This window comes from Ranitomeya variabilis, chromosome 4 (assembly GCF_051348905.1).
Source record: "Ranitomeya variabilis isolate aRanVar5 chromosome 4, aRanVar5.hap1, whole genome shotgun sequence".
In the NCBI taxonomy this organism is placed as follows: Eukaryota; Metazoa; Chordata; class Amphibia; order Anura; family Dendrobatidae; genus Ranitomeya; species Ranitomeya variabilis.
Window position 1 is genome coordinate 113,005,904 of NC_135235.1, and position 13,243 is coordinate 113,019,146.

Below are 13,243 nucleotides of genomic sequence, written 5' to 3' on the forward strand. Positions count from 1 at the left end.
GCTTAGTCATCCGGCCAGTCCGCCTTCCCTTGTAGGCTTAACCCTCTGTGTGCATCCCATGTAAACTGGAGCCTGCAAAGTGTATTGGCAGATTACACATCTAAGCTGCAGCCACAATCTTTATATTATCTGGATCGAGCCATGTGCCATTTTTAACCCTAACATTGCCAAATGATTTTTAAAATTCCGCAGCCGGAATCTTTAATTCTGAAAGTAGCGAAGCTCAAGCCCATAATTCATACACATGAATATTTATATATCTTTATACATGTAGACTTGTGAATATATTTCCATGTTCGCCTGCACCGAGGCACTGAGCTGAACGTAATCAATGTTGCTTTAAATACACAGGCAGCTGGTGATCTCTGGGGGTAAGATCGACACCTGGATATTCTCGAGACGTGTAGTTACTTGCCTAAGATTGCATAAAAGCAAACAATCTACAAATGTATTTACGACATTTAAATATTGATGATAGTAACAAGAAAGTTACATATATCACTATGCCTTTTTTAAATGATTTTTGACACAGTTTTGGCAAGTCAGGTAGGCCTAATTCACACGTCTGTAGGGTCGGTTTTATTATTTGTGTTCGGACACTCGCTTCTCTAAAAACAAAGTCGAATGAACAGATCGCTAAACTGTAAGGGCTGTCCCACACGTCCAGATAATTCCGGTACCGGAATAAATCGGTACCGGAGTTATCCGTGTCCGTGTGCCTGGGAACTCACGGAGGCCATACGTGCGGCACACGTGTGCCGCCCGTATGGCGAGTGGGTACCACACGGAGCGTGTGGTACCCACTCTGCATGGTGCTGAAGCTGCGATTCATATCATCCCTGCAGCAACGTTTGCTGTAGAGAAAATATGAAGAATAGTGTTTAAAATAAAGATCCATGTGTCCGGCGCCCCCCCACCCCCTGTGCGCCCCCCCGCTGGTCAGAAAATACTTACCCGCCTCCCTCGCTGCTTCCTGGTCTGGCCGCGGCTTCTCCTGCATGCGGTCACGTGGGCCCGATCATTTACAGTCATGAATATGTGGCTCCACCTCCCATAGGGGCGGAGCCGACTATTCATGATTGTAAATGATCGGCCCCACGTGACCGCATACAGTAGGAGGCGCGGCCAGACCAGGAAGGAGCGAGGGAGCGGGTAAGTATTTTCTGACCAGCGGGGGGGCGCACAGGGGGTGGGGGGGCGGCGGACACATGGATCTTTATTTTTAACACTATTCTTCATATTTTCTCTATAGCAAACGCTGCTACAGGGAAGATATGAATACCGGCTTCAGCACCATGTGGGGGGGACAGCGCTTACTGTAGCGCTGTCTCCTGCACGCACACGGACCCCAGACGGAGAATGTCCGTGTGAGGTCCGTGTTTTACGCGGACCCATTGACTCTATTGGGTCCGTGTAAAACGTGCGCTCCCACGAACACTGACATGTCTCCGTGTTTGGCACACGGAGACACGGTCCGCAAAAAATCAATGACATCTGCACAGATGCATTGATTTTTATGGGTCTACGTGTGTCAGTGTCTCCGGTACGTGAGGAAACTGTCACCTCACGTACGGGAATCACTGACGTGTGAAACCGGCCTAAGGCCTAAGGCCGGTTTCACACGTCAGTGATTCCGGTACGTGAGGTGACAGTTTCCTCACGTACCGGAGACACTGACACACGTAGACCCATAAAAATCAATGCATCTGTGCAGATGTCATTGATTTTTTGCAGACCGTGTCTCCGTGTGCCAAACACGGAGACATGTCAGTGTTCGTGGGAGCGCACGTTTTACACGGACCCAATAGAGTCAATGGGTCCGCGTAAAACACGGACCTCACACGGACATTCTCCGTCTGGGGTCCGTGTGCGTGCAGGAGACAGCGCTACAGTAAGCGCTGTCCCCCCCACATGGTGCTGAAGCCGGTATTCATATCTTCCCTGTAGCAGCGTTTGCTATAGAGAAAATATGAAGAATAGTGTTAAAAATAAAGATCCATGTGTCCGCCGCCCCCCCACCCCCTGTGCGCCCCCCCCCCCGCTGGTCAGAAAATACTTACCCGCTCCCTCGCTCCTTCCTGGTCTGGCCGCGCCTCCTACTGTATGCGGTCACGTGGGGCCGATCATTTACAATCATGAATAGTCGGCTCCGCCCCTATGGGAGGTGGAGCCACATATTCATGACTGTAAATGATCGGGCCCACGTGACCGCATGCAGGAGAAGCCGCGGCCAGACCAGGAAGCAGCGAGGGAGCGGGTAAGTATTTTCTGACCAGCGGGGGGGCGCACAGGGGGTGGGGGGGCGGCGGACACATAGATCTTTATTTTAAACACTATTCTTCATATTTTCTCTATAGCAAACGCTGCTACAGGGAAGATATGAATCGCAGCTTCAGCACCATGCAGAGTGGGTACCACACGCTCCGTGTGGTACCCACTCGCCATACGGGCGGCACACGTGTGCCGCACGTATGGCCTCCGTGAGTTCCCAGGCACACGGACACGGATAACTCCGGTACCGATTTATTCCGGTGCCGGAATTATCTGGACGTGTGGGACAGCCCTAAAAGAGTACGAATTCTATGTGTGAAGGACAAGGACAGAACATGTCAGTGAAAATCAGACTTCTGATTGAGGCATTAGTCACACGTGGATGTGGATTTTAGATTAAAACCTCAGCCAGAATCCTTATGTAAATCCCACTCTTTTTTTTAAAATAGAACTGAGGTTTTGACTGCATCTGAAAACTGCACACAGTGTTAGGCTATGTTCGCACGTTGTGTTTTTGCTGCGTTTTTTTTTAATGCACATTTTTAAGCTGTGTTTTACAGTACCAGCAAAGGCTATGAGATTTCAGAAATCTCATGCACACACATTGGGTTCTTTTCGTGACTGATTTAGAAAACTGCTGCGTTTTTGCACACTTCTATCAGCGTATTTGCAGCGTTTTTTCACCCATAGGAAACAAAGGGTAAGTGCAAAAATGCAGGTATCAGGTTTTGCTGCGTTTTTTTGGTGCAAAAACCTAAGGAAATTGCATCATGTTGTTTTTTTTCTTTTTTTTTTTGGGGGGGGGTTATTATACTTTATCAGCATGCAGAAGAGACAATTAAAAAGCAGCAAAAAATTGTGAACATAGCCTAATAGTGAATAAAAATATCTGCACATGATGTGTTTTAGGCTACGTTCACACATCAGGTTCATAAATTCATCATAAACGGATCCGGCAGCAACATTCGCCAGTTCTGTTTTTTTTTTTAAATTAGCCAGATTGAGCCCGACTCTGAAAACCTGATGTGTGAAAGTAGCCTAAGGCCGCGATCACACACAGAGAGAGCGCCGGCACTCCAGAGCGGAGCGTGCGGCTGCATAGCAATACATGGAGCATGTATGTGTGACTCCGGCCTAAGACAGAAAATGTTTCAGGAAAATGCCAGCAGTGTTCTTCTTGAAGCGTCTTTCCAGTCGACTTTAGAAACCAGTTTTTTTTTACCTGGTATTGAATAAACTGCATAGAAATACATGCAGCCGCACACTCCGGTCCCAAGTGCCAGGTATTGATGTGCGAGTTTCTCGCGTTGCACTCGCAAGTGTGACCCCGGCCTTACAGTGACAACAGCAGAACCCAGGTCTCAGGATAGGGAGGGAACTCAGCGGTCGGACCCCCAGCAATAAGGAAGTTATTCCATCAAAATCAAGTGATTGCTTGTTAAAATAATCATACAGGAGCCGTTAAAGTCATAGCTCCCAACCGTCCCTCATTGTGCGGGATTGTCCCGGATTTCATGCTGTGCCCCGCTGTCCAGCGCAGGACGCTGTGGTCCCGGACACAGAGCAGGAGAAACTCCGCCACGCCCACTTTTGTTAGGCCACGCCCCTTCCCCTGTATGTTCCTAACTTCCTGAGTCTCCCAGCGTCACTGTTCAGAGAGGGAGAGAGCCGGGGACACTTGTAGTTTGAGGTATGTAACAGCAGAGCCTGGGTGCCGGCGGCAATGTAAGCAGCTGCCAGCAGACCAGTGTGGATTGCTGACAATGCCTGCTAGTATAAATCGTGCGTGGAATGAGTCTGGGGCTGAGCAGGGAGGGATGGACACTCACAGCCTCCCTGTTTGCCTCGGCTGCTCAGAGCTCACAGATCGATGACTCACTGACACTCCGGTCAGTGCATTTCAGAGGAGGAGAGGGTGACGACGCTATTGTGGCTGCTTTTTTCCCCACGCAAAAAAGGGCAAAGCCAAAGCCCCTGTGACAGTCTGACACTATCATCATGTGCTATAATGAGACAGCAAATCATGGCACAATTAAGGTGTGTGTGCGAGGTGTATTTAGCGGAGCCGTGTGAGGTGTACAGAATGGAGCCGTGTGTGTACGAGGTGTTCGGAGCGGAGCCGTGTGTGTACGAGGTGTACGGAGCGGAGCCGTGTGTGTGCGAGGTGTACGGAGCGGAGCCGTGTGTGTGTGAGGTGTACGGAGCGGAGCCGTCTGTGCGAGGTGTACGGAGAGGAGCCGTGTGTGTGCGAGGTGTACGGAGTGGAGCCGTGTGTGTGCGAGGTGTACGGAGTGGAGCCGTGTGTGTGCGAGGTGTACGGAGCGGAGCCGTGTGTACGAGGTGTACGGAGCGGAGCCGTGTGTACGAGGTGTACAGAGCAGAGCCGTGTGTACCAGGTGTACGGAGCAGAGCCGTGTGTACCAGGTGTACGGAGCGGAGCCGTGTGTACCAGGTGTACGGAGCAGAGCCATGTGTACGGTGTGGAGCCGTGTGTGTACGAGGTGTATGGAGCGGAGCCGTGTGTGTGTGAGGTGTATGGAGCGGAGCCGTGTGTGTGTGAGGTGTATTTAGCGGAGCCGTGTCTGTGCGAGGTGTATGGAGAGGAGCCATGTGTGCAAAGTGTAAGGAGCGCAGCCGCGTGTGTAGGAGTAGCTATGTGTGGCCATTATATGGTACGAAGTATGTGCAGCCAATATACAGTATGGAGCATCATGTGCAGCCAATATACAGTATGGAGCATCATGTGCAGCCAATATACAGTATGGAGCATCGTGTGCGGCCAATATACAGTATGGAGCATCATGTGCGGCCAATATACAGTATGGAGCATCATGTGTGGCCATTATACAGTATGGAGCATCGTGTGCGGTCATTATACAGTATGGAGCATCATGTGCGGCCAGTATACAGTATGGAGCATCATGTGTGGTCATCATACAGTATGGAGCATCGTGTGCGGTCATTATACAGTATGGAGCATCATGTGCGGCCAATATACAGTATGGAGCATCATGTGCGGTCATTATACAGTATGGAGCATCATGTGCAGCCAATATACAGTATGGAGCATCATGTGCAGCCAATATACAGTATGGAGCATCGTGTGCGGCCAATATACAGTATGGAGCATCATGTGCGGCCAATATACAGTATGGAGCATCATGTGTGGCCATTATACAGTATGGAGCATCGTGTGCGGTCATTATACAGTATGGAGCATCATGTGCAGCCAGTATACAGTATGGAGCATCATGTGTGGTCATCATACAGTATGGAGCATCATGTGCAGCCAGTATACAGTATGGAGCGTCATGTGTGGTCATTATACAGTATGGAGCATCATATGTGGCCATTATACAGTATGGAGCATCATGTGTGGTCATTATACAGTATGGAGCATCATGTGCAGCCAGTATACAGTATGGAGCGTCATGTGTGGTCATTATACAGTATGGAGCATCATATGTGGCCATTATACAGTATGGAGCATCATGTGCGGTCATTATACAGTATGGAGCATCATGTGCGGTCATTATACAGTATGGAGCATCATGTGCGGTCATTATACAGTATGGAGCATCATGTGCAGCCAGTATACAGTATGGAGCATCATGTGTGGTCATCGTACAGTATGGAGCATCATGTGCAGCCAGTATACAGTATGGAGCGTCATGTGTGGTCATTATACAGTATGGAGCATCATATGTGGCCATTATACAGTATGGAGCATCATGTGTGGTCATTATACAGTATGGAGCATCATGTGCAGCCAGTATACAGTATGGAGCATCATGTGTGGTCATCGTACAGTATGGAGCATCATGTGCAGCGAGTATACAGTATGGAGCATCATGTGTGGTCATCGTACAGTATGGAGCATCATGTGTGGCCATTATACAGTATGGAGCATCATGTGCGGTCATTATACAGTATGGAGCATCATGTGTGGTCATTATACAGTATGGAGCATCATATGTGGCCATTATACAGTATGGAGCATCATATGTGGCCATTATACAGTATGGAGCACTGTGTGGCCATAGTTTTTTTGTTTATAATTATTGTATATGAAACAGTGTGATCAGCAGTGCTGAATGGGTGTGGTTGGGACGTGGATATGGGTGTGGCTAATTATGAATGGGTGTGGTCAGAGGCGTGGCCCAAAATTTGCCGCGTTGCGCGCCGCAAACTTTGTCCCTCTTTCCCAGCTTCAAAAGTTGGGAGGTATGGTTAAAGTGACTGTCACAGGATGACTGTTCAAACCAAGTACAGGCGCTGGATGCATCATGGCGGAGCCAATCATTTATATACACCTTCCCACCTGCTTGGTTTCCATCTGTCCCTGCCATCCTTTGGCTCTATGAAGCCAGAGCTGTCAATAAAAGAGGGGATGGAGACAGAGGTGAAACAAGCAGGTGGGAAGGTGTATCTAAATTATTGGTCCCACCCTGACGCACCGAGCCCCTGCACTTGGTTTGAATGGTCGTCCTGCGCTGACAGAGTCCCTTTAAGGCTACGTTCACATTTGCGGTCGGCGCCGCAGCGTCGCCGCATGCGTCATGCGCCCCTATATTTAACATGGGGGCGCATGGACATGCGTCGCACTTGCGTTTTGCGCCGCATGCGTCCCTGCGGCGCACGCGTCCGGGCAGAGAGGACGCAGCAAGTTGCATTTTTGCTGCGTCCAAAATCAATGAAAAAAAGGACGCATGCGGCGCAAAACGCAGCGTTGTGCATGCGTTTTGCTGCGTTTTTGTTTGCGTTGTGCTTTGCGGCGCCGACGCTGCGACGCACAACGCAAATGTGAACGTAGCCTAAGTACTGCTGGGGTTTCAGCTGCTCCATGTGGCCTAATCATTAGGGTATACACACGTTATTCATTGGCTGCAGACATTTCTGTATCAAAACATTATCTATTGCCAGGAAAAACATTGCATAAAAAAAAAGTTTGCGATTTTTTCCCCCCCGTCTTTAGAATGGGTGAAAATCACTGCAGAATCGCTGAAAGAATTGACATCATGCAGATTACAAATTTATTGGAATCTGCCAGGAAAAAAAATGAAGCAACATGTGCTATGAGATATCAGAGATCTCATTCACTTTGGTGGAACAGTAAAATGTGGAGCTTTTTGTGGCAAAAACGCGACATGTGAACATACCCTTAAGAGTGAAATCGAACAGTGCAGTGTTTATTGCAGTTTGCCTAACAATGTCCAACGCCTACACGATTAGCAAAATCATGGAACTATTGGTCACTGTAGGTGGGCACGGTTTGGCACTGCCCTATCACGCCCACATGACTTCAACCAGAGAGGTGTTTCATTAAATCACACAACATTCGGCCTGCTATTGTTTGGATGGAGGAGTCAAATATTTTCAACTGGATTATACAAAGTGGTAGTTAAATGTTACACTGTACATGGACAACTGTTAGCCGCAAAATACTTCCATCATGTCTGCCAGCTAATAACCTATGTGTACAGGCCGCTTTTTTTTTTTTACAAGATTGTGTTCTTTGTATATCTCCGTTATTGTAAAATCCCAATTATTTACTCTCCGGTACCTCGGCCGCACACGTCACTGTGTGAGGAGCATTTCGACCACCACGGTGGTGATGTACAACTAGAAGCCATAACATTTCAAGACCATTGACGGAATGAACAATATTGATAGTTCGTAACAATGGCAGCAGTCGAGGAGAGTGATATGATAGGCATTAACCCAAAGTCCGTTCTGTAAGCCGTTCTGCTGAAAGCAGGAAAAATTAACAATTTTAAGGATGATTGTGATGGATAGAAAACCAGGTCAGAAGATCTGAAAACCACCAGGGATAGGCAAACACACGAAGGTCGCGTGACAGTCCGGGTACTGCTCGTTTTTTCTTTCCTCTAAGGCCGGCCTCACACTTGGCGTAAGACAATACGCCACGTATTATACGTCCGTACTACGGCCGTAATACAGAGAAATGTTCCCAAAATATTGATCCGTAGTCAGGGTGTTTCAGCGTATTTTGCGCATGGCATCCTCCGTATGTAATCCGTATGGCATCCGTACTGCGAGATTTTCGCGCAGGCTTGCAAAACCGACATCTAATGGATTTATGTGCTCAAATGTTCGGGAAAACATATATACAGTATATATGTATATATATATATATATTCTGTATTTAGATTTCATTCAGCGCGATATCTGTGAACAGTCGGTAATTCAATTGCCTGCTTTTCATTTCTCCTGCACAAACCCGACAGGATATGAGACATGATTACATACAGTAAACCATCTCATATCCCCATTTTTTTTGCATATTCCACACTACTAATGATAGTAGTGTGTATGTGCAAAATTTCAGCGCTGTAGCTGCTGAAATAAAGGGTTAAATGGCGGAAAAAATTGGCGTGGGCTCCCGCGCAATTTTCTCCGCCAGAATGGTAAAGCCAGTGACTGAGGGCAGATATTAATAGCCAGGAGAGGGTCCATGGTTATTGGCCCCCCCGTGGCTACAAACATCTGCCCCCAGCCACCCCAGAAAAGGCACATCTGGAAGATGCGCCTATTCTGGCACTTGGCCACTCTCTTCCCACTCCCTGTAGCGGTGGGATATGGGGTAATGAAGGGTTAATGCCACCTTGCTATTGTAAGGTGACATTAAGCCAGATTAATAATGGAGAGGCGTCAATTATGTCACCTATCCATTATTAATCCAATTGTTGGAAAGGGTTAAAAAACACACACACACACACACACACACACACACACACACACACACGATTTAAAAGTAGTTTAATGAAATAAACACAGTGGTTGTTGTAATAATTTATTGTTCTCTCAATCCATCAGAAACACCCTCGCTTGGAAAAATAATAAACGCACAAGATACATACCTTCTGGTGAACCGTCTCGTCCCACGAAGTAATCCATCTGAAGGGGTTAACTAATATTACAGGCACGAGCCCTGCTAAATGCAGCGGTGCTCGTGCCTGTAATCCCCGGCGAATGAATGAAATGTAGGTCATTGACCTACATTTCCTTCAGTCGCGGTGATGCGCCCCCTGGTGGATGTCCTCATATGACCTGGAGCGTGGGAAAAAGTTCCCAGGCTGCAGTTCATGAGAACATCCACCAGAGGGCGCATCACCGCGACTGAAGGAAATGTAGGTCAATGACCTACATTTCTTTCATTCGCCGGGGATTACAGGCACGAGCACCGCTGCATTTAGCAGGGCTCGTGCCTGTAATATTAGTTAACCCCTTCAGATGGATTACTTCGTGGGACGAGACGGTTCACCAGAAGGTATGTATCTTGTGCGTTTATTATTTTTCCAAGCGAGGGTGTTTCTGATGGATTGAGAGAACAATAAATTATTACAACATCCGCTGTGTTTATTGCATTAAAATACTTTTAAATCGTGTGTGTGTGTGTGTGTGTGTGTGTGTGTGTGTGTGTGTGTGTGTGTGTGTGTGTGTGTGTGTGTGTGTGTGTGTGTGTGTGTGTGTGTGTGTGTGTGTTTTTTTAACCCTTTCAGACAATTGGATTAATAATGGATAGGTGTCATAATTGACGCCTCTCCATTATTAATCTGGCTTAATGTCACCTTACAATAGCAAGGTGGCATTAACCCTTCATTACCCCATATCCCACCGCTACAGGGAGTGGGAAGAGAGTGGCCAAGTGCCAGAATAGGCGCATCTTCCAGATGTGCCTTTTCTGGGGTGGCTGGGGGCAGATGTTTTTAGCCACGGGGGGGCCAATAACCATGGACCCTCTCCTGGCTATTAATATCTGCCCTCAGTCACTGGCTTTACCACTCTGGCGGAGAAAATTGCGCGGGAGCCCACGCCAATTTTTTCCGCCATTTAACCCTTTATTTTAGCAGCTACAGCGCTGAAATTTTGCACATACACACTACTAACATTAGTAGTGTGGAATATGCAAAAAAAATGGGGATATGAGATGGTTTACTGTATGTAAACCATGTCTCATATCCTGTCGGGTTTGTGCAGGAGAAATGAAAAGCCGGCAATTGAATTACCGACTTTTCACTAACAGCGCTGCGTATTTCTCGCAAGTCACACTGCAGGTCCGTGTGGAATCCGTATTTTTCTCGCCCCCATAGACTTTCATTAGCGATTTTTTTGCGCAATACGCTGACAAACGCAGCATGCTGCGATTTTGTATGGCCGTAGAAAGCCGTATAATACTGAACCGTAATATACGGCTAATAGGAGCAACCCCATTGAGAATAATTGTGCCGTTTATTTTGCGAGTTTTACGGACGTAATTTCTGCGCTCTTACGTCCGTAAAACTCGCTAGTGTGAGGCCGGCCTTATCCTCTATAGTATGTATGTAGTGTTGTGTAAATGCATGAAAATACTTAACTAGTATTCTCTGGTGTCCAGGACTACTTTGGTTCTCTTCTGGACCATACCACCTCAAATCGACTAGCCAGCCCATGAATGCGAGAAACTCACGTGTCTCTCGTATCAATACCCGGGCACAGTTGCCGGCAGCCAGGACCGGAGTGAGTGGCTGCATGTATTTCTATGCAGCTGAACACTACGGTCCGAACCACCGGCGGCAGTGCCTGGTATTGATGCAAGAGACTTGCACGAGTTTCTCCCATGGCACTCGCAAGTGTGACCCTGGCCTTAGGCTTTATATTGCAAAAGAAGGACCCCGCTGCATAGTAGCCAGCAAGACTGAAGAGTGGTCACTTGTGATGAGCGAGTGTACTCGTTGCTCAGGTTTTCCCGAGCACGCTCGGGTGGTCTCCGAGTATTTGTAAGTGCTCGGAGATTTAGTTTTCATTGCCTCAGCTGAATGATGTACAGCTGATAGCAACCAGGCAACCCCCACATGTACTCAGGCTGGCTAGCAGCCATAAATCATGCAGCTGCGTCAACAAAAACTAAATCTCCGAGCAGTTACAAAAACTCGGAGACCAACTGAGCGTGCTCGGGAAAACCCGAGTAACGAGTATACTCGCTCATCACTAGTGGTCACTTGAGCCAAAACTGGATGGGAGCAGCGATGGGAACCAGAGAAGACAGCAATCGGAAAGTATTCGCATCCGCTTATACTGGACTTATTTAGAAAATATTAGGATGAAAAAAGAAATAAAAAAAAATTCTAAAAGAGGTTGGATAATGCCCCCTAAAACAATGCAAACATTGGCGAGGAGCATATCAGGGAAATCAAGGGACTTAGGTTCCCTTTAAGAATTTGTAAATTAACTTGTCACCCCCAAAATCGAGGGTGAGCTAAGCCCACCGGCATCAGGGGCTCTTCTACATCCTAAAAGATGAGAAAAAGAGGTTAGATTATACTCACCCAGGGGCGGTCACGGTCCGATGGGTGTCGTGGTCCGGTCTGGGGCCTCCCATCTTCATAGGATGACATTCTCTTCTGGTCTTCACGCTGTGGCTCCGGTGCAGGCGTACTTTGTCTGCCCTGTTGAAGGCAGAGCAAAGTACTGCAGTACGTAGGCACCGGGAAAGGTCAGAGAGCCCTCAACAGGGCAGACAAAGTACGCCTGCACCGCAGCGTGAAGACCAGAAGAGGACGTCATCTTATGAAGAAGGGAGGCACCAGACCGAGACACCCATCGGACCGGACCGGGACCGCCCCTGGGTGAGTATAATCTAACCTCTTTTTCTTATCTTTTAGGATACATTGGGGCTTATCTACAGCATTACAGAATGCTGTAGATAAGCCCCTGATGCTGGTGGGCTTAGCTCACCCTCAATCTTGGGGGTGACAGGTTCCCTTTAAAGGGAACCTGTCACCTGAATTTGGCGGGACCGGTTTTGGGTCATATGGGCGGGGTTTTTGGGTGTTTGATTCACCCTTTCCTTACCCGCTGGCTGCATGCTGGCCGCAATATTGGATTGAAGTTCTCGCTGTGTCCTCCGTAGTACACGCCAGCGCAAGGCAATATTGCCTTGCGCAGGCGTGTACTCCGGAGGACAGAGAATGAACTTCAATCCAATATTGCGGCCAGCATGCAGCCAGCGGGTAAGGAAAGGGTGAATCAAACACCCAAAAACCCCGCCCATATGACCCAAAACCGGTCCCGCCAAATTCAGGTGACAGGTTCCCTTTAAGATCTCAATCAGACTGAGCAGGTGTGGAAAGTGCGGTCGAAACAAGTCTGATCTATGGAGGCCTTGCCTCTGAGCAGGACTAAAAGAAACCCTCTATCTCAGCACAGAGAGGGGACTATTTATTTGTCCGTTGTAGTCACCCTATCTGACCTCCATTTGCTTCAAGCTACTCCCTCCCAAGGCTAGCATCCAAGATGTCTGCCGTAACAGGATGGGGAGTGCAGTGGTATGACAACCATGCCTCCCCGCCTGCCCTTTGGTGGCAAGGTTTCCTGTTCCCATTGCCACTGCAGCAGACATTTTAAATGCAGTACGGCCAACAATCCCTTAAGGCAAGTGGTAAACTGAGGGCACCAAATGAGTTATACATGACAAATGTGTCGCCCCTCTTCAGTGCCACGCTGGAGGGATGCTTTAAAAGGTATTGTCTACAAAGGTCTTAGCACAAGATCCCAACAGGACACCTTTAGAAGTCCATGCCTCACCAGGTCACAGGTGTTTAAAGGCAAACGAGGGACTTAAGAGTATTAATCAGGAGCTTTAATGCTTTGATCATTGTACATCGAATCCTGCCTGTCAGCTTCTGGAATAAACGCTGACCAGTGCGGACTAGCAGAGAACAGCTCACAATGCCTTTTGCACAGGGCAACACACTATACAATCACCCCAAAATGGTTTCACAGAACCAATTGCAGTTAATTAACCATTTATGCGGAATTTCCCTGTGAACATATACTAATTCTCATGATAGAGTTTATTAGCACGAGAATTATCAAATAAGCCACACGTGACACAGCAACGAGAAGAATAAATGGACATGATTGGCAGCACACTGTGCTGTGCAAACAGGTGATGTGCTGCCGAGAACAT